Source organism: Pongo pygmaeus, chromosome 16, assembly GCF_028885625.2.
Source record: "Pongo pygmaeus isolate AG05252 chromosome 16, NHGRI_mPonPyg2-v2.0_pri, whole genome shotgun sequence".
In the NCBI taxonomy this organism is placed as follows: Eukaryota; Metazoa; Chordata; class Mammalia; order Primates; family Hominidae; genus Pongo; species Pongo pygmaeus.
In genome coordinates this window covers 19,569,272-19,589,926 of record NC_072389.2, presented here as the reverse complement: position 1 = coordinate 19,589,926, position 20,655 = coordinate 19,569,272, and the positions used below count along the sequence as shown (strand labels likewise).

Genomic DNA, 20,655 nt, shown 5'->3' with positions numbered 1-20,655 from the left:
CTATAATTTCAGAATCATGCAAGAGTCAAGGGATTTCACAGATTTCAGACTTTCCTGCCCCCATATCTATATTTATATTTGTATGTCTGTATATCTATATCTACATCTACATCCATACATCTGTGATCTGTCTGGCTATCTCCCTATCATCTATCATTATCTATCTAGTCAGTCATCTATCTAATCTACCTATGATCTGTCTATCACCTATCTATATTATATATGTAGAGAGACAGAGATACATACTCTCCAGGTTCTCTAGAGAGCCCTGGCTATTACAGGTAGTTACTAAATATGAGGGACAGGAAGCATATTTGCAAGCGCAGAGGAGCATCTTATTTCCCAAGTGTAGTGTGCAGTTCCGTGGAACTCTAAGTGAGCCAATGTTTCAAACACCCCTAATGCACTGTGTTCAATGGTTCCCAAAGAGACATCATCTGTACGTCTGGCCTGCACTGCCGCAACAAGGCCTGAGGCTTTGCATCAGAAAGGGCCTCCAAACCAGGAGGGCTGCGAGAGGAAAAGGGAAATGCCTTTTCTTGGGATTGGTGGGAATAAACTAGCTTAGAATCTGGATTTAAATAAAAAGGCCACGTGGCTGCATTCTCTGCAAGGTTTGAATTTGGTCCAAACTGAGAAGTGGATGTGCCTCCCGGAGCAGGTTGATCTTGAAAAGGAGAAACAACTGGGGTTAAGCTGAGTCTCTCAGGAGGCCAAGAGTACTTCCTTTCTGGGTGCTGCTTGTGTTGGGTTGGCCCCCAGGCAGGGGTTCAAGTGGCATCTCACTCCCCCATCTCTCCAACAAGTGGGTCAGCATCCACGGTCCTTCCTGCTTCTCTGCTCATCATGGGGATGATCGACTCAGTTCAGAGCTTTGGCCAAGAACTGTCTCAGTAGGTGACAAGGGCAGCCTGCGCAGTGGCTCAGGAAATGGGAAGAGGCTTCATTCCCTGCATTTGGAGGGATGGGCTCAGCCTGAATTCTGTTTAAAATACTACTGAGAAAGATCACTGGAGTGGAGTTTGACAGATGCTTATAATAACTGGACGTTCTCTCTCACACTACACAAAATCAGCAACTGTCTGTGCAGGAGACTGGCTGTCTTCCATTTGCTAGAAAAGAAGCCAGAGAAAATAGTCCTAAAAACCAGTGTGGAGAGATTGGATCAGCCAAATGAGGTCTTTTCTGATGTGGATAGACAAAGCCTTTTTCAGGAAGAGGGAGCACCTCCTGCTTGGTGTCCCTGGAGTTGGTCTCACCTCATCTTATAAAATATCTTGTCAGAAAGGACCAAGAATGAAGCCCCCACACAGTACACGGCAGACCCATCCTGGACCCACGCAAGGTGATTTATGTGTGGTCACTTTTCTGCATCTGGCAACAACCCTGAGAGATGATGCAGGTGAGAACCTCAAAGATGACTGCACAAGGTTGCATAATCATACACACAGGAAGATTGATGGTTCACACTCACAGGGCCCTGGTGATTTGCCAGGAAATTGTCTAAACAGGAGTGACCCTTCTCTGCAAACAGAAAAAGGAAGACTTCTCTTTGTTCTTCAAGAACATCCCTTATCCTTCGGTGAGACATTTACAGACCAGTAGGCAGGAGGTGAGGCCAGAGTTTCCAGCCCAGGCCGCAGGAGTGAGTGTTGACAGTCTAGAGTTGAGCGTTGCATGTGCATCAGTTGGAGCTGCTTTCAGCAGCTGATGAAATAATCACTGGCCAGCAGTAGCTTAAACAAATAGCACCTGCTATTTTTCACATAATGAAAACTCAGAGGGTAGGTGGTGGCTCAGTGGCCTCAGATCCAAATCTCTGCAATTCCTATGACTTCTTCTGCTATTCTTGTCATATGGTTGCCATGGCCCTGGACATGACCTCCTCACTCAAGGCGGAGAGAAGTTGAGGGAAGAGGAGGGTTTTTTCTTTATCAAAAAGGCAAATGTTCCCTGGTATCCGTGGCTAAGGGTTGGGTCACATGGTGAACCTGAGCTCTGAGGCTGGGTGGGTGGCCTCCTAGGCTTTGTAGTGAAGGTCACTGGGGGAGAGCAGGCTGAGAATGGGCACTGGTCAGTCATCTAGGAATCCTAGACACTCAGGAAAGTCCCAAGAAAATGAATTTTACAAATGGCTGAGCTCCTGTTAACTAAGGGAGGATAGGAGGGGAAAGTTGAGTCTTCAGTTTAGACATGAATATGACCTTATTTGCCTCCCCTCTGCTACAGAGACTGGGCTCTTGCCAAAAAGCCAGTTCTCATCATCTTTAAGGGTGAGCCCTTCCAATGTACTAAAAGGGACAGCCTGTCCCTGCCTCCCTTCCCTCATTTCCTCCTACTCGTTGATGCACTCATGCTCAGATTGCCTTCACCTGGCAGGCAGGGCTCTGCATCAGCCTTCTGGCTGGTCATCTTGTGTCTAAACTTATCCATGTTAGCCTGCCCTGTGCATGATATCCAGCTGAATCTCACTGAAATGCAAATTTGACCATGTCACCCTGGTACTTCAAATACCTCAGCGCCCCACTCTGATCTCGTTTTGAGGGTAAAGTCTAAGCTCATGGGCATGATGCACAGGCCCACTGGACAAGGTCTCCCCCACACACTTTCCCTTCTGTCTTGGCACTCAGCACAGCAGACAGCAGTGTGCCACAAGACTCCATTCATGCCACCGATCTGTGTGTTGTTTCGAAAACACCTATGCGGGGAGACCCATGCTGAGAGCCAGGATCTGGTGTTGGCCCGGCAGGGTTTGAAACCTGGCCCTGCCTTACTAGCAAGATGACTGAGGGCAAGTATTCCAGCTCTCTATGCTGTAGGTTTTGCATCTGTTACCTGGAGACAATGTTTTCTCTGTAGGCTGTTTTAAGGATTAAATGTATTTAGTCAGCTAAGGCAGCAGTCTCCAACCTTTTTGGCACTAGGGACTGGTTCCATGGAAGACAGTTCTTCCATGGACAGGAGGGTGTTTCTGGATGAAACTCTTCCACCTCAGATCATGAGGCATTAGATTCTCATAATGATCACATAGCCTAGATCCCTGCATGTGTGGTCACTCCTATGAGAATCTAATGCCATGGCTGATTTGACAGGAGGCAGACCTCACGTGGTAATGCTTGCTCACCCACCGCTCACCTCCTGCTGTGCGGCCTAGTTCCTAACAGGCCACTGACCAGTACCAGTCCACGGCCCAGGGTTAGGGACCCCTGACCTAAGGCACTTAGAGAAAGCATGACAAGTCTTCATTGGCAACCACCCCCTGTGGCCAGCACCTTTCTGCACTGCAGACCCTGGCCCATGCAGCCCTCTCAGCCTTGGCCAACTCCTGCTCAGAGAGCAGGGCTGAAGAGTGCAGTTGGGCTCAGCTGGACTAAGACTTGAATCCCAGGAGCACCTGGTACTGTCAAAGTGATCTTGAGTTGAGCTTCAGTGTCATCAACCATAAAATGTGAATAATGATAATTCCCATCTCATAAGGTGGTGGTGGGAATAAAATGAGAACATGTGTTTAAGCACTCAGCACTGTGCCTGGCTCACAGCAAGGGCTCAATAACCAGTAACTGTCCCATTCATATCAACGCCATGGAGGACTGCACTGTGGCATCTTTTTCAGGAGGATTTTCCTCCCTGCAATGGCTGTTTTCCTTTGCCTGTGCTGAAAGAGCCCTCTAGTGCAGCCCTTGTCATGTTCCAATGGAAATGGGCTGCATGTTCCTCTCTCCTACCAGAGCAAGACCCTAAACACCCCCAGCGCAGAGACCTTGGTGGATTTGGCCATATCTTGTACTCATAAAATAAGTGTTCTGCTGAACCAAAAGGAATTTCTTCATCAAGAGCAACTTAATGAAATCTTCTGATCAAGTGAGGCCCTTTATATTATACGGTAGAAATGTCAGGGAAATAAATCTTAGTAATACATCTGTCTCTTTGCTTCCAGACCTTCAAACAACCAAGCAAGCAAACAACAACAAACAACCCAGAAAGTTGTTTGGCATAAGGCTCAGGAATGGACAGTCTCCTATGTAATTCTTAGAATTGATGCCAAATAATAGGCTGTGATTGTGCTGATAAAACATATGTAAAACACACTTACAAATGCTTTTAGTATTTACTTGACAATTGCCCAATTGTTGGTTTTTGGAAAAGCACCACACAGAGTCAGTGTAAAGTGTGGAACTATCTTTTTTAACAAACAACATAATATTTACACTGAAATGTATTTTCCTTCAAAAGCCTCCCTGTGAAGACCACTCTTATAATCATGTGGGGACCAGCTCCTTTGACATTGCCCTCAGCAGCACATTAGGTCTTGTCTTCAGGCACAATTTTACTTTTTTATGGGGTGTTTGATTTTGGGAAATAGTCTAAATCATCTGGTGCCAACTCAGACAAGGTGGGGAATCAGGATGCCAGACAGACATGATGAAGAACCGGATGTGGCCACAGAGTGATGGGGCTGGGCTGTGTGCAGCTGTTAAAACCGATATGGGAGGCTTGTGTGAAAGAAAGTCTGGGATGACTGGTTGAGAGTCAGTGTTGAGTAGGGAAGGAGGTTCACTGCAGATGGACAGAGTCAGAAGCCTGAGCCTGCCATCCACAAGCTGTATGACTTTGGGAAGCCCCATTTCTCCATCTTAACAGTGGGGATAACATCACCTTCCTGCAGCAGCATATCATGAGTTAGAAATAAATGTGTATACATGTGTAGCATGTGTTGGTGCTAAACACAAGTAATTATTAATTTTAAAAAGTTATGAGTGGCATCATTGGAATTAAGTGTGTAATTTTTTAAAAGGGTGATTCTCAAAGATAGCATGTACTTAGTTATAACATTTATTCATCATCTCAGTTTTTCAGCAATTGTACATTGAGTGCTTATTTTAGACCCAGTACAGTTTTAGGGTAGGATATAATAAAATTATAATGAAAATAACAAATCCTTTGTCCTTCTATAAACAAAATAATATAAAATACTGTATCAACAAAACGATATTTAAAAACCTAAAATAGAATGAGGAGGATTAAGAGGAACAGTAGGAGAGCTTCTATTTTTATATAGGGTGGTCAGGGAAGGCCTCCCTAGGCAAGGAAAATGTGAGCACATTCAAGGAACAGGCAGAGATGAACCATGTGGACCTCTGAAAGAAGAGAATTTCAGGTTAAGGAAAGAATAGGGACAAAAGCTTTGAATATGTTATGTTGTAATAAATGGATGGATGCATGAATAGATGGATGCATGGATGGACGGATGGATAAATGGATGATGCATGGATGGATGGATGGATGCATGGATGGATGGATGCATGTATGTATGCGTAGGTGGATGGATGGATGCATGGATGGATGGATAGATGCATGGACGGATGCATAGATGAATGTATGGATAGATGCATGGTTGGATTGATGGATGGATGGATAGATGCATAGATGGATGGATGCATGGACAGATGTGTGGACTGATGCATGAGTGGATGGATGGATGGTGCATGGATGGATGCATGGATGAATGAATGGATAGATGGATGCATTGATGGATTATGAATGGATTCCTAGATGGATGCATGGATGGATGGATGGGTGGATGGAGGCATGGATGGGTAGACGGACGGATGCATGGATGGATGGATAGATGCATGGATGGATGGATTCATGGATGGATACATGAATGGAATGAATGGATCCATGGATAGATTCATAGATAGATGGAAGGATGCATGGATGGATGGATGGATGAATGAATAGATAGATGGATGCATGGATGGATTATGAATGGATTCCTAGATGGATGCATGGATGGATGGATGGGTGGATGGAGGCACGGATGGATAGACGGATGGATGCATGCATGGATGCATGGATGGATGGATGGATGGATGGATGCATGGATGGATGGATGGATTCATGGATGGATACATGAATGGAATGAATGGATCCATGGATAGATTCATAGGTAGATAGAAGGATGCATGGATGGATGGATGGAGGCTTGGATGGATGGATGCATGAACAGATGTGTGGATAGATGGATGAATGGATGGATGGGTTATTGGATGCATGGATGGATGGATGGATGCATCAGTGGGTGGATGGAGGGATGGGTGGATGGATGGAGACATGGATGGATTCATGGATGGATAGATGAATGGGTGGGTGAGTGGATGGATGCATAGGTGAATGGATGGATGGATAGATGGATAGATGGATGGATGGATGCATGCATGGATCCATGAATGGATGGATGGATGGATGGTTGGATAGATGGATAGGTGGATGGATGCAGGATGGATGGATGCATGGATGGATGGATGGATGGATGGATGCATGGATGGATTCATGGGTGGATGATTGGATGGGTGGATGGATGGATGGATGGATCAAAGGATGGATACATGGATGAATGGATACATGGATGAATGGATACATGGATGAATGGATACATGGATGAGGAATCAGACAGAAAAATTGTTGAAAGGGATTACGCTGTGTATGTAAACTCTAGATGGGCTGGTTCTGCACTCAGAATCCCTGGGATTATGGAATGCTGTACCACGCTGCACTGTTTCTGCTGCCTCAAATGGGATGAAGTTTTTGGAGGGCAGTTGCTAATTCTCATCACTATTCTCCAAAACAGAACCGTGGACATGGCAAGTCTCGTTTTTGTAAGTCACACACGTTTCACTGTCTGGAGAACCAGCAATCTAAATGTCAACGTCCTGGTGGCCACACTTTTCTGGTATTTCCAATGTACTTCTCCAAGCCCAGAAGGATCAAGGCTTGAAAGAAGCATTCACCTCACTTGGTCATCCAGCTCTGGAGACGATGAAGATAGTCCCAGCCCACCTCCCACTCAGACGGCAAGCCACTTTTCTAGAGGGCACAAGGAAGTATTGAAGAGAACACACTCTGTAACCACAACCAATGAAACCACACAACAGCACAACAGGGTCTGCACTGAAGACAAAGGTAACTGTTGACTTGGCCTTTGTTTCTATTTAAGGATTTGGAAAACACAGACCCCAAAGGAAGCACCTGTGTGGGAGTTAGAAACATAAGTTCTGTTTCTTGGGCAGTCACCTCTCTTCTCCAGTCATTGGTGTCCACATTTGTACATAAGTCTGCATGCATATGGAGTAGGCTTTGGGGTCAGACAGGTCTGGAATCATATCCTAACTCTACCTCCTGCTAGAATTTGGAAGGGAACGAGTATCTTCACCTCCATGAGCCTCAGGTTTCTCATCTGTAAAGTGGAAATAACAGTGCTTACCTGGTGGGGTCACTGTGTGGTTTGGAGATACGGCCAAGGGCGTGGCATGGTAGAGCCTGGCGTGGAGTGGGTGCTCAGTGAGGAGTATCCACGTGCAAAAGAGAAGGAGCCCAGCCCTGCCAGGTGCCTCAACTTATGCTTCTGTTGATATATCAGGAAGGCACAGAACCCTGTACTTCTGATGGTCATTGGGACTGGCAGTTACCAGAAGACAAGAACATGTGTGAATTGCCCTAATCAGAACACAGGTTGCAAAAACAATAGCCATAAGTAATAATCATCATAATAATAGTAAACCTTTATATAACATTATTATGTGCCAAACACAGTTGTAAGTGCTTAATTTATATTAATTCATTTAACCCTCAACATTGGTTGGCATGAATTCACTTGTATTTTACAGGTGAGGAAACTGTTGCACAGAGAGCTTAATTAACTCATCAAAAGACCACAGCAATCTGTGCCAATCATCAAAAGACCACAATAATCTGTGCCAATGTTGGGATTCAAAATCAAGAAGGCCAGTTTCAAAGTTTATGCTCAAAGCCACTACCCTTGATTGCCTTTTGAAAATGACATTTGTGCCATACTTTATGATTTGTAAAGCTCTTTCCCGTCATCTCCCCTTTAATCCTTTCATTAATTTTGCAAAGAAAACAGAGCAGAAAATATTGTCCCAGATACACAAGAAAGGACACTGAGAATCTGAGTGTATATAATCTCTTACGCAATATGACCCACTATGAGAAAGGCACAGGGAGGATTTGAAGCCAGTTTTGTCTGAAACCTGTAACCCAAGTCATCCGTTCTCCATAAAGCCATGCAAGCATTCCTGAGGTCCCAGCTCTTCAGTCAGGAACCCCTCTGAAGGACTGAAATTATTCCCCAACAATGGCTCAAACCTCCACCTGTCTCAATCACCTGGAGTGCCTGTTAAAACAAGATCGTGGGCCTTCCCCCCCCCATAGCTTCTGACTCAGTAGACCTGGGGTGGGGTCCAAAAGTTTGCCTTTCTAATGAGTCCCCAGACGATGCTGATGCTGGTGGCACAGGAACTACACTGAGAACCGTAGCTGTATGTCAAATGAGTGTCCACGTGCACTCAGTGTAATGTCTCAGTTCTGGTCATAGCCAGAGATACAGTAGAGCAGGAGCAAAAGTGTACCTGAAAAAATGTCTGGTGAGCTGTAACTGAAAGAATGTCTGCTGTCCAGCCACCTCCAGCCAGGAGGGAGGGCAAAGATGAATGGAGAGAAGGGCCCAGCAGGTCAAGGCATGACCTTGTCAAATGACTTTGTGCTAATTCCTTTCAAACTACTACCTACTATACCCACATAGCCATTTCTCAGAACCAGAGCAGAGGAGCTGACAGATCACACAAATGAGGCAGAAGTGCAGCTGATGTGGAAAATATCATGGTATTATCCTAATGGCCCTGCCATAACACACAGTCATGGAGGAAATCTTGCCAGTACTGTTCCTGGCCATCACCAAGGAGTTACCTGGTTCACCTTCTTCCTGGAAGGGTGGGATGTCAAGGCTTTCCTTAATGCTTTGTTTCTGAGCTTTCCAGAACAGAAGTCTCTGGTTCTGGGCCCTCTGTCCCTGGAGTTACAGTGCCCAGCCCAGACACTTGTCTTCCCTTGGCCAGCTGCCCTGGAGGAACAGAGGGCATAGACAACACAGTAGTCACCAGCCAGGGAGGGTCTCCTTAGACTCAGGAGCCACCTTGGAGACTCAGAGACACATTGACACCAATGTGGATAGACAGACCCTATCAGAGATGCCTGGGGGAAAGGTCCCTCAGTGGGGTCAGCTTGAATCAAGATCTTGTGTCCTTCTGTCCAGCGGGCATTGCTGAGTTTGCTCCATGCATTCTTCAGTTGGACATCATAGTACGCAGCCCCTCTATCGCTAATGTATATGGGCATTTCTGTAAAGCACTGCTTTACAGAAAGTATGGAACATAAAGCTTATCCATTGAGTATTTAATTCACTTATTCATTCAACAAACACTTTTAAGCTCCTACTATGCAATGCTGACCAGGCTATTGGAGATACAATAATGAACATGACAGACAAAGCCCCTTCTCTCATGGATTAATACAGGTTGATTGTTGTCACCTGACATTTTTTCAAATGCTCTTCAAGCATCCCCATGTGGCTCATATCTGGCTGTTTGCCTGCATTCACAAGGGATAAACTGGGGAACCACCATGTGAAGCCAGCTATCCAAGGTCACCAGTGTGTGTGGAGCTGGTCTAATCCCAGAAATGAGCAAATGGCATTGAACTCACTCTTCCCAGGGCAGTTCTCTTGAGACAGAGCACAAAGCATGAGTCCTTCCAGAGCTCCAGGGCTGTGACTCACAGGAAAAGACTCTGTGAGCTGTCCCTGATTGCCTCTGCAACACAGAACCAAGCATGTCACACTCATCAGCACAGACCACCCACCCTCTCAGCCATGGTGATAGTGGGACTGAAACAGAAAATCCAGCAGCAGTCTTTCAGCAGCCAGTCACCCAGAAAATCCCTGTCAGCTCCTCGAGGCAGTTCTGGGGTTTTCATCTATTTCTCCACAGGCCTTATGGGCATGGTTACCTGTGTTTGGGTGTCTTCTTCTCCTGAGTGAGAGCAGTTTTGCTTTACATTCTGTTCTTTGACCCCATTTTGTTTGTTTCTTTGTTTAAGTCAAGCTGACTATGAAGGAAGTTAAGCATAATAATAGTTTATTCTAAGAGTTTGACAGAGCTTTCCTGTCATGCAGAAACATTGAACATAGGAGAGAAAAATCAGGAAAAATGTGTAACTTCAGAGAGAAAGGCATACAGAATGAGTAAAAGGAAGACGAGAAAGAAGAAAAATAAAATTTTTATATTGACAGTATTGACAGTGGGGTTGTGATATGGCTTTTTACTCCTGTTTTTTTACACGCGTTATTCCCAGCCCAGCACTGAAGCCCAGGGATGTCCAAGTAAGATGGATGGATAATGAATGACAGAATCGACTGCACAAAGACAGTGTGGGATGACTAGTGAGGTTTCCATCACGATACAAGGCGCAGATGGAGAGAGGGCTGTGATGGACCACGGGCAACTCTGGGAAGCAGGAGATGGTCTGTCTGGGTGGGTGAGCCAGGGCCGGGCTGAATCAAGCCCAGAACTCTTAGAGCAGCACCTGTCATTGGAATGATTCCTTACAGGAAGTTTGAAAAAGAGCCCATCGCGTGGAGCATCTAGGATACATCCAGCACTGTGCCAGGTGCTCTCTTGTAAATAATAACCACGTGGGTGGTTACCAAGTACTGCAGGATGCACCAGGCACTGAGCTAACTGCTGTGTGTCTTATCTCCACTGGGTCACTGCAGTCCCTGAGGAAATGTCCCAATTGCTGTCTCAGAGAACCTGAAGCACTGGGGTTCACCAGGCTGAGGGACTTACCTGTTTGTCAAACTAAACCCCCATCTGTCTGTCTCTGAAGTTAGTACTTTATCTGCCTTCATGGCACTGACTCCTGTGGAAATGCACAGAAATCAGGTGGCAAGAATGGAAGAGGGAAGGTGCATTTCCAACAATGAGAATAGGATGAGCCAGGCAAGGACCCACAGGAAATCACTTGGCAAACCAAACTGTTGGTGTAACTGAAGAACCGAGAACACAGAGAGGGTGCTGGGGGTGAAGCTGGGGAGAAAGGCAGGGCTGGAGACTGTGAGTCTGCAGAAGCGGGGGCTGGCCGTGGCGTGGGAAGGAGGGGTTCGCTGATGGCATTGCAGGAGGACCATGAAGAACATGGCCCTAATCTGTAAACAACCTGCACACATGCTGAACGAACTTATGGATGAATGACTCAAATGTCTTTTATTTATTTTTAGTTCAATTTAATTTATTTATTTTTCTTGAGATAGGGTCTTTCTCTGTTACCCAGGCTGGAGTGTAGTGGTGCTATCTTCCATGCCTTGCTAATTTTTATATTTTTTGTCGAGATGGGGTTTCACCATGTTTCCCAGGCCAGTCTCGAACTCCTGAGCTCCAACGCTCCACCTGTCTTGGCCTCACAAAGTGCTGGGATTACAGGCATGAGCCACCGCATCCAGCCTCAAATGTATTTTAGTGCAGGAACTGGCAGTGGTGTGGAAGCTGGTGAAGCATGTGGAGGCCACAAGAGCTGCAGGAGTAGGTGTGATATGGACCTTAGGAGTCAGGACCCTGCTATGGTACAGATCTGACAAGTGGCCGGCAGTCAGCAAATGTCCAGGAAGGCTCCACCCAGTGTCACAGCCAAGCATTCTGAGCTCCAGGGGTACAGAGATAGAGAGACGTATGGGGGAAGCAAAGAGCCAGCTGCTGGAGCATTCATTCTGCCTCCAAACCTCACTCTCAAATCCTGCCTGTGGGTTTGGTATCATCTGGAGCCATGGGCTGGGGTGTACCAGGCAATAAATATCCACCCCCCTGCCTTTTCCAGAAATGTAACTGGAATAGATGTTAGATGTGCTCTGTGCAATTTACATGACCACCTCCTATCCACACCCAACAATCCCCTCAAAGAGTTATTGTATCACTGGGTAACAAGAGTCTCCAACCTCACTTGGCTTGCAGTGTAGTCCTCTTGGCTCACGGCTCACTGCAGGGAGGAAGGGGATGGGGTGCTGAAAGGAGTTCACTGGCACCACAGGCCAAGTACTGAGCACAGCAGACACAGAGAAGAACCTAGCCACGCCACCGGGGCCTGAAGGGGACTCATGGAAGCCACCTCTTGGCTCTCCCTCCCGGGTGTGGATCCCACATCCTCAAACGGGCTCCCGCCTGTGCCTGCAGGCCTCCTGCTGTGACGCCTGCAGGACCCACACCCCACCTTGCAGGGGCTGCCCTGGACTTCCATAGCTGGGTCTCTGGAGTGTGAAGTGGATTCTCTTGCCTGCAGCCATCTGGCAAGTGTTCATATTGAGGGATGGCAGGTGAGAGAGCCATCCTGTTCAGCTATGGAAACAGACAAAGGAGATGTATGCTCCAGTGAGCGTCTGCTGTACTTTGCAATAGCAGACCAATGGGGTATCCATTGAGGATTTTGGAAGAGCCAGTGACTTGGTTTGTTAAGGGGTGTGGGTGAGCTGGATTGGGGGCTGTTGGTTTATGTGACCCCAGAAACACCTAAGCAGAACCTGTCTGGGCCACTTTTCTCCATGAAGGTGCTCCCACAGCGCAGCCCAGGCCTTAGAGGGGGCATAGTGTAGCTTCAGCTCCCCATTCAAGAAGGACCCGCTGCTCCGGGCCTGAGGAGCCTGGAGAACAAACCTCCAAATGTGCCGCACTTCCTGGCTCATGCCCTGCTCAGTGTCCCCTGACCCCCACGCCTGTACTGGTGGCCAGGCTTGGCTTCTCCATCTTGGATGCAGTGTCTCTCTCCATCCACCTTGCTGATGACAAGAGTGAACATCCTAAAGCCCAGCACTGCCCTTGCTGCTGTGCCCAGAACCCACCATGTCCTCCACTGTCCAAGAGCATTCAAGCCTTTCCCAATCTGTTCCAACCTTATCCCTTCTTTCCCCAGACCACAGCCAGGGCCCAAGCCTTATTTCCCAATGCCGTATGGGAGCGTGCACCCGCTGCCAGGCTGAACAGGGGCCATGTACTCTGGCCTATTCTGTGTTGTCCCACAACTTTATTTTGTATTTCCTCATCTCCACTCCAAACCCCCAAACACTCCATTTCATATTCTTTTTTACTTCATTTCTTTTTTTTTTTTTAAATTTTTGTATCCTTAGGTTATCTCTTTTTTTAAAAAATTTATTTATTTATTATTATTATACATTAGGTTTTAGGGTACATGTGCGCAATGTCCAGGTTAGTTATATATGTATACATGTGCCATGCTGGTGCGCTGCACCCACTAACTCGTCATCTAGCATTAGGTATATCTCCCAATGCTATCCCTCCCCCCTCCCCCCACCCCTCAACAGTCCCCAGAGTGTGATGTTCCCCTTCCTGTGTCCATGTGTTCTCATTATTCAGTTCCCACCTATGAGTGAGAATATGTGGTGTTTGGTTTTTTGTTCTTGCGATAGTTTACTGAGAATGATGGTTTCCAATTTCATCCATGTCCCTACAAAGGACATGAACTCATCATTTTTTATGGCTGCATAGTATTCCATGGTGTATATGTGCCGCATTTTCTTAATCCAGTCTATCATTGTTGGACATTTGGGTTGGTTCCAAGTCTTTGCTATTGTGAATAATGCCGCAATAAACATACGTGTGCATGTGTCTTTATAGCAGCATGATTTATAGTCCTTTGGGTATATACCCAGTAATGGGATGGCTGGGTCAAATGGAATTTCTAGTTCCAGATCCCTGAGGAATCGCCACACTGACTTCCACAATGGTTGAACTAGTTTACAGTCCCACCAACAGTGTAAAAGTGTTCCTATTTCTCCACATCCTGTCCAGCACCTGTGGTTTCCTGACTTTTTAATGATTGCCATTCTAACTGGTGTGAAAATGCTCATCATCACTGGCCATCAGAGCAATGCAAATCCATTTCATATTCTTAGGTAACCATAAAGTGCAATCTTTCCTAGACAGTTCTGATATAATTGTTAATAGCATCCCTGTCGTTCACAAAAATTTCCAACTTAGATGACAGATTCTATGGGCATTCTACAGACACACCCCTGACCCGTGGCCCCCTCCAGGCCTGTGAGCAAAGGGGAGCCCTGCTCTGTGTCCTGCCCCACTCCCAAGGCCCAGCCGAGTGCCTTCCCTGGCACACCCTCCACTGCCTGCAGCCGTGATCTCCCCATTGCTGACCCCAGGGTGCTGTGTGGCAGGGTGGCAGGGGTGAGAGCACACAGTTGATCATTCTTCTGAAGTGCATGTAAAAGGCTAAGGTTACGGAGCATCTTTCCGGGTGCTCGCCCTATTTTCTAAGAATTGGTCACCAAAAAAAGTGCTCTGTGGTCACTCTGTCAGGCCAGGTGGCCCCAGGTCCTAAGCAGGGCCTTCAGCTGAGGGCAGGGATGGCCTCACATATCAGGCCCTTTCTAGGCTGCAAGACCGGACAATGCCACAGAGCCAGGGTCATGTCCACCCCAGCTCCTCACAGGCCACCAGGGCAAATGTCTGAAAGCCTGTGGACCCTGCTTAAGGTCCCAACCTTTCTGTCTGCTCCTGAAGACAGGCAGGGCCAGGGCAGCCTTGCAGATGCACAGGGAGTGCAGCTGAGGCAGGCATTTGGGCTTGGTTAAGCCCAAGACCTGCTGAGTGCCACCAAGTGCTCTGTGATTCTCCAGGAGGATCCTGGAGGAGCCAATGGTTGCATCAGAACTGCCCGGGTCCTTCAGGCCACAATGAACTTTGGGAAGCCTTACAGGCTGCTTGTTGTGCTGGACTCAGACGAGGTGCTGGCATCTAGGAATGGGAAAAGAGAAGGGAAAGAGGATATTTTTCAGGACTGGTTCACCTGTCTTCCTGGTTCCCCCAGGACCCATTACTCTCCCCAGCTCCACCTCCACAAAGGTCACTCACTCCATTTCTATCCAAGAGGCCTTTGCCACAGGCTTTAGCTTTTACTGAAGGCCTGTTCCCAAGAAAAGAATCTCAAATGCCTGGGGAGGCCTCTTTGGGAGAGAAGCACTTGCCAAAAACCACTCAAGTCTCCCCAGCTGCCCTTAAGCCTAGACATAAGAACACAGGGCTGCCAGGGGAGTCAGCCCTATCCTTGGCAGATGCCAGTGGCTCCTCTGTGCCCAGGAGGCCTGGGCAGTAGGAGGGGGTCTCTCACCAGCTACCACCCCAGGCTCATGTCCCAGATAAGACAGGAGGTGATAAAGCTGCCTGGGCTTGCCTTCTGCCAGCCTCTCCCTCAGGAAGGGGAATTTAGTGGGCTTGGATCTGGCAGAAAATGACTTCCCAGGCTCCTTGCACACCTTTCCCTCCACACAGGAAGCCCAAGCAGAGCTGGGAACTAAGGCAGAGACAGGGGTCTGGTGGGCCATGTTGGGGAGCACAGCCCTCACCCCCAGAGCTGCAGTGTGGGGAGCAGGGAGGAGGCTGCGGCTCTGAATATGCTTATGGAGGATCTGGTGCTCAGCTGAGATCCAGAAAATGCTTCCCTGTCTTCTAACCCAAGCCCATCTGGTGTCCAGGGCCCCTTGCCATGTCTTTCCCTTGTGGAAGTGTCCAAGGTAAGCCAGGTGAAGCTAAGAAAAGAAGAGTACCTGAGTTGGCATTTCCCCATCACCAGGTGTGTTTCCAAAGCCCTGCTCTGCTTGCTTTTCTCATCAGCTGCTCCTGGGTCCAGCTGCTCAGACTGCACAATGCAGCTCTCCCAGAAACCCAAAGGGACTTAAGTATCATGACGAGCTCCAGAAGGAAGTTATTTCATGGCTATGAGATTGGAAAAAAAAAAATAACTGAGCAGAAAGGGAACTTGAATTAAGCATTTCATGAAAATGAGAATACTGCATATGGATCATTCAACCACAGTGTCCTCATGGCCCATCTCAAAGCCTGGAAGCTCACCTCATCTTAGCTAAGCCCTGACCCAGGGCCTGTGGCTCTCAGAGTCCCTGAGTCCAACACTGCAGAGGCAGGGGACCTCCAGGACACTGCTGCACACCAGTAGATCTCGAGCCCACCAGTGGTTCCTGCTGTGCTTCTCCCGTGTTCCTGGGCACATCTGTCAGAACCCCAGCATGGCCCCACTGTCCCAAGCCCACAGTGACTCTGCAATCTTACCAGCCCAGGGGTGGCTGAGATAGCAAGAGTGTAGGGTTTTCACAGAAAGTACATAATGGCAGGTTTGATTTTTTAGTTTGTCTCATGCAATTATTGAAATATATGTATACAAAAACTAATTCATTATCTAAAATTCAAATTGGAATTGGTGTCCTCCGTTTGTGTTTGGTAAATCTGGCCATGCTGCAGGTGCGGGAACTCGCTCCTGAGCACACACTGCTGCTCATTTGCTTCTGTCAGAATTCTGTCCCCATGAGACAACCCTGAACTTCTCCCCCAACGCCATGCTTACCTCAGCCCTGGATGGCAGCAAGTAGAGAACAAGTGGCTTGCTTTGCATGGGAGCAACTTCCTCTACTGGCATCTGAAATGGCTCTGCTTCTGGTGGGCCAGGGAGTAGGGAAGCTGCCCTCAATCTATTATGTGGGACTAAACCAGACTGGCAGTTACCTGTTACCATGGACACAGAACAATTAGTGCTTTTCCGAAAAGGGCAGGATTTAAAAAAAAAAAAATTCAGTGGAGTACACTGTTTTTGTTAAACAGGGTGTTTGAATGAATTGTGAAGATAACACAACAGCATTTTGTAGGTGAGTAAGCAGAAGCCTGGGTCGCCTAGCTCCTGCACTAAGCACTCTGCCGGCCCATACTGCTCCCTGAGTCTCCCTGCCGGGCCTGGGGTGGTGGGAGGCAACCGTCGCAGCCAGCAGAACTCTACCACAAAGCTCTATGGATGCTTCTAGATCCTAGACCATCAGACTCTTCTCTCCTGAGATCCCTCTGGAAGCTCATCTGTCTTATTCCCTCTCTGCCACCACTGCCTGTGGCTTCTGACTTTGACTACCAAAATGCAATGCCTCTGGCTTACAATCTCCCTCCGTGCTTCAATGAATGTGCATCTTCTCTGAGTTTGTTATCGTTTCCTGTTCAATGTGCTCAGCAATGAGAAAAATCAGAGCATTTGAAGCAAGGAAAGCTGCAAAGGCTCACAGCAAGCGCTGTCTCTGGTGTTCACAGAGCTGGAATGGAGAGTCCCCTCCCTGGTCTTTCCTCCCCCTGGGTGTGGTTTCTGTTTGTCTGGAGAGCTGCCATCACCTCCTCCCTCAGCCCTTATGTACAGAATCCTCTCTTAATTCCCACACCTGGGCTAAAAGGACTCTCCCACTCCCTAGAGCTCAGTCCCTGCCTGACCCTGTGACCCATGAGAAGTGGACATCCAGGTGAGCAGTGGTCTCCAGGTAGGCGCGGGGGCTGCAGCAGCGTCAGGAGAGGTGGACAGGGAGTGTCCAGCTCCTTAGGAAGGGGAAGACGGACCTGTGGCAATCAAGGGCCGCTGGCTGCAGGAAGTGACATATGCAGGTTGCCATACAGGGTCCGGACTGTCAGCGATGCACAGAGAATCCCAGGGAATGAACCTGAGAAGGATTCTGTCTATAAAAGACGAGACCTGGCACCTTCCCATTGGCAGCAGCTGACTTTAAATCTTGGTCTCCCTGCCATTTAATTAGCATGTCTTTTTGAGTACCAGACAAGAGTCTAAAAACCTAGGGGAAGAGAGATATGGGTATAAAATTAACATTAGAAAGTGGAAAAGCCTTAGACATGAACTGGGATTCCCAGGACTCTTGTTCAAAATTACCCACAAACACTCCCTGAAGGCGGTTGGGGCTGCAACATTCACAGGTGAACTCACTTTTTAGCATTTCCATATGCAAACTTGTAACTGAAGAAATGTCCTGATCTTTGTAAAGGTCCCCTTCCACTGTGTTTCTCTAGAAACATTCCTGTGCTTAAGGAGCTCACCATCGGGCTGGAGAGCCAAAGCCCACACTTGAAAGAGCTGATTACTCTGCAGGGAGCCCCCATCCTCAGGGCTACTATTTTGGCCAGAGGGCACTGTGCCTGATTCACCATTCCAAAGCTCTGGGACCTGGTGAGATTTGGGAAAGCCTGAAGCATCTCCTCCCCACTTCCACCTGATCTCATCCTTTGGACTAATGGCTTTACAGCCCCATCAGTGCTCTGCAAAGTGGGGTCACAGATTAACTATTATCAAGAAGTAAGAAGAAGTGGCAGCTGATCAATACTGTTCCTGCTCTCCCAGCGCAGACTGACTTTACTGGGCTTTATCAATCTTCCTGTGTGTATGATTATGCAACCTTGTGCAGTCATCTCTGAGGTTCTCACCTGCATCATCTCTCAGGGTTGTTGTCAGATGCAGAAAAGTGACCACGCATAAATCACCTTGTGTAGGTCCAGGATGTGCCTGCCATGCACTGCGTGGGGGCGTCATTCTTGGTCCTTTCTGACAAGACTTTTTTTAAGATCCTGTGAGACAAACTCCAGAGGCACCAAACAGGAGTTGCTCCCTCTTCCTGAAAAAGCCTTTCCCTGTCTACCCACATCAGAAAAGACCCCAATTGGCTAATCCAAACCCTCTATACTGGTTTTTAGGACTATTTTCTCTGGCTTCTTTTCTAGCAAATGGAAGACAGCCAGTCTCCTGCACAGACAGTTGCTGATTTTGTGTAGTGTGAGAGAGAACTTCCAGTTATTATAAGCATCTGTCCAACTCCACTCCAGTGATCTTTCTCAGTAGTATTTTAAACAGAATTCAGGCTGAGCCCATCCCTCCAAATGCAGGGAATGAAGCCTCTTCCCATTTCCTGAGCCACTGCGCAGGCTGCCCTTGTCACCTACTGAGACAGTTCTTGGCCAAAGCTCTGAACTGAGTCGATCATCCCCATGATGAGCAGAGAAGCAGGAAGGACCGTGGATGCTGGCCCACTTGTTGGAGAGATGGGGGAATGAGATGCCACTTGAACCCTGGCCAACCCAACACAAGCAGCACCCAGAAAGGAAGTACTCTTGGCCTCCTGAGAGACTCAGCTTAACCCCAGTTATTTCTCCTTTTCAAGATCAACCTGCTCCGGGAGGCACATCCACTTCTCAGTTTGGACCAAATTCAAACCTTGCAGAGAATGCAGCCACGTGGCCTTTTTATTTAAATCCAGATTCTAAGCTAGTTTATTCCCACCAATCCCAAGAAAAGGCATTTCTCTTTTCCTCTCGCAGCCCTCCTGGTTTGGAGGCCCTTTCTGATGCAAAGCCTCAGGCCTTGTTGCGGCAGTGCAGGCCAGACGTACAGATGATGTCTCTTTGGGAACCATTGAACACAGTGCATTAGGGGTGTTTGAAACATTCGCTCACTTAGAGCTCCACGGAACTGCACACTACACTTGGGAAATAAGATGCTCCTCTGCCCTTGCAAATATGCTTCCTGTCCCTCATATTTAGTAACTACCTGTAATAGTCAGGGCTCTCTAGAGAACCTGGAGAGTATGTATCTCTGTCTCTCTACATATATAATATAGATAGGTAGATGATAGATAGATGACTGAGAGATAATGATAGATGATAGGGAGATAGCCAGATAGATCACAGATATATGGATTTAGATGTAGATATAGATATACAGACATACAAATATAAATATAGATATGGGGGCAGGAAAGTCTGAAATCTGTGAAATCCCTTGACTCTTGCATGATCCTGAAATTATAGGAAAGAGTAAGGAGAAGAATGATCTGAGGAACTCAGTACTATTCCCAGCTTCATAGAAAATGGAACAGCCAGGCTGTCCTTGTATGGGCTTAAGATTCCCTGGACACAACAGATTCCCTGGGCCTGCTGCATTTCCCTTACACGACCTCTGTTAGAACAGACTCTCCCTTACATAGTTCTCTCTTTTGACTGTAAGGCCTTGGTGTTACAGTGGTTGGATCTCTATGTAATATCCCAGATGCCTGTGCCATAATCAGCAGTGAGACTCTGCCCCATTGTTACAGCACACAGAATGCTCTGGAGTTAAATAAAACTATAGGAGTTTCATTGGATCTGAGTTTAAATCCTGGTTCTTTTTCTTACTACTTGGATGACCTTCAGCAAATTCTTTAACCTTTCTGAAGCCTCAGTTTTCTTCACTCTATGATGACATTGGAATTTCTTTAGGCTTGTTGGGAAGAGTTGATATCATATAAATAATGCCTGATGAACAGAGAACAGGTAACAAGTATTCAGTGAAGCACTATTCTCCCTACTGTCACCACTCATAACAAAGTATTTTAATCTAAAAATACTCGAATATAAAACTGTTCATCCCTGCTTTTTTTCTCTAGAAAACAGTTAAACTTCAGACAAATGTGTTTGGCTCTTTGTCCTTGCGATTCGGTTCTGCTCACTGAAGTCTGCCATAAGTAAGTTCTTGTCACTGCTGGGCAGGGCAGTGGAGGAAGGAGCAGCTCTCCATGTTGAAGTGCCCAAATCCTCCACCCAGACCGTGACTGCAAGCCCCTCACAGAGGCAGTGTGAGCAGAGCCTCTGGCACTTGCTTCTATTGGAGGGAACCTCAGAGACACGTGTGATGTTTAAATACAGCAAGGATATATTCCTCAGCTAAGCTAATGCATGACACTGCCTCTTCATTTCTTTCATTCTGATATTCATTATATTCATTTTCTTTTTTAGCATCAACCTTCATGTAAATGATATTATTGTCAAAATGGAATAAGATATAAATGACGTTAACAAATCAAAATATTCCTGATTATATACATGAATCACCAGCCAATCCTTGGATTACATCCCCTCTAGATGT

General features: G+C 47.1%; 1 long non-coding RNA gene across 2 annotated transcripts; it reads right to left on the bottom strand.

Moving 5' to 3' along the window:
- Window positions 1–13,035: 13,035 nt before the first annotated feature.
- Window positions 13,036–19,911, bottom strand: LOC134738345 (uncharacterized). Of its 2 annotated transcripts, XR_010124046.1 has the most exons (4): window positions 17,313–19,911; window positions 16,291–16,448; window positions 15,479–15,647; window positions 13,036–14,669 (listed from the first exon to the last, which is right to left on the bottom strand). It is a non-coding gene; the product is annotated as an uncharacterized LOC134738345 (long non-coding RNA). The 2 variants fall into 2 exon arrangements; XR_010124045.1 differs by having other exon boundaries at window positions 16,291–19,906.
- Between the last annotated feature and the right edge of the window lie 744 nt (window positions 19,912–20,655).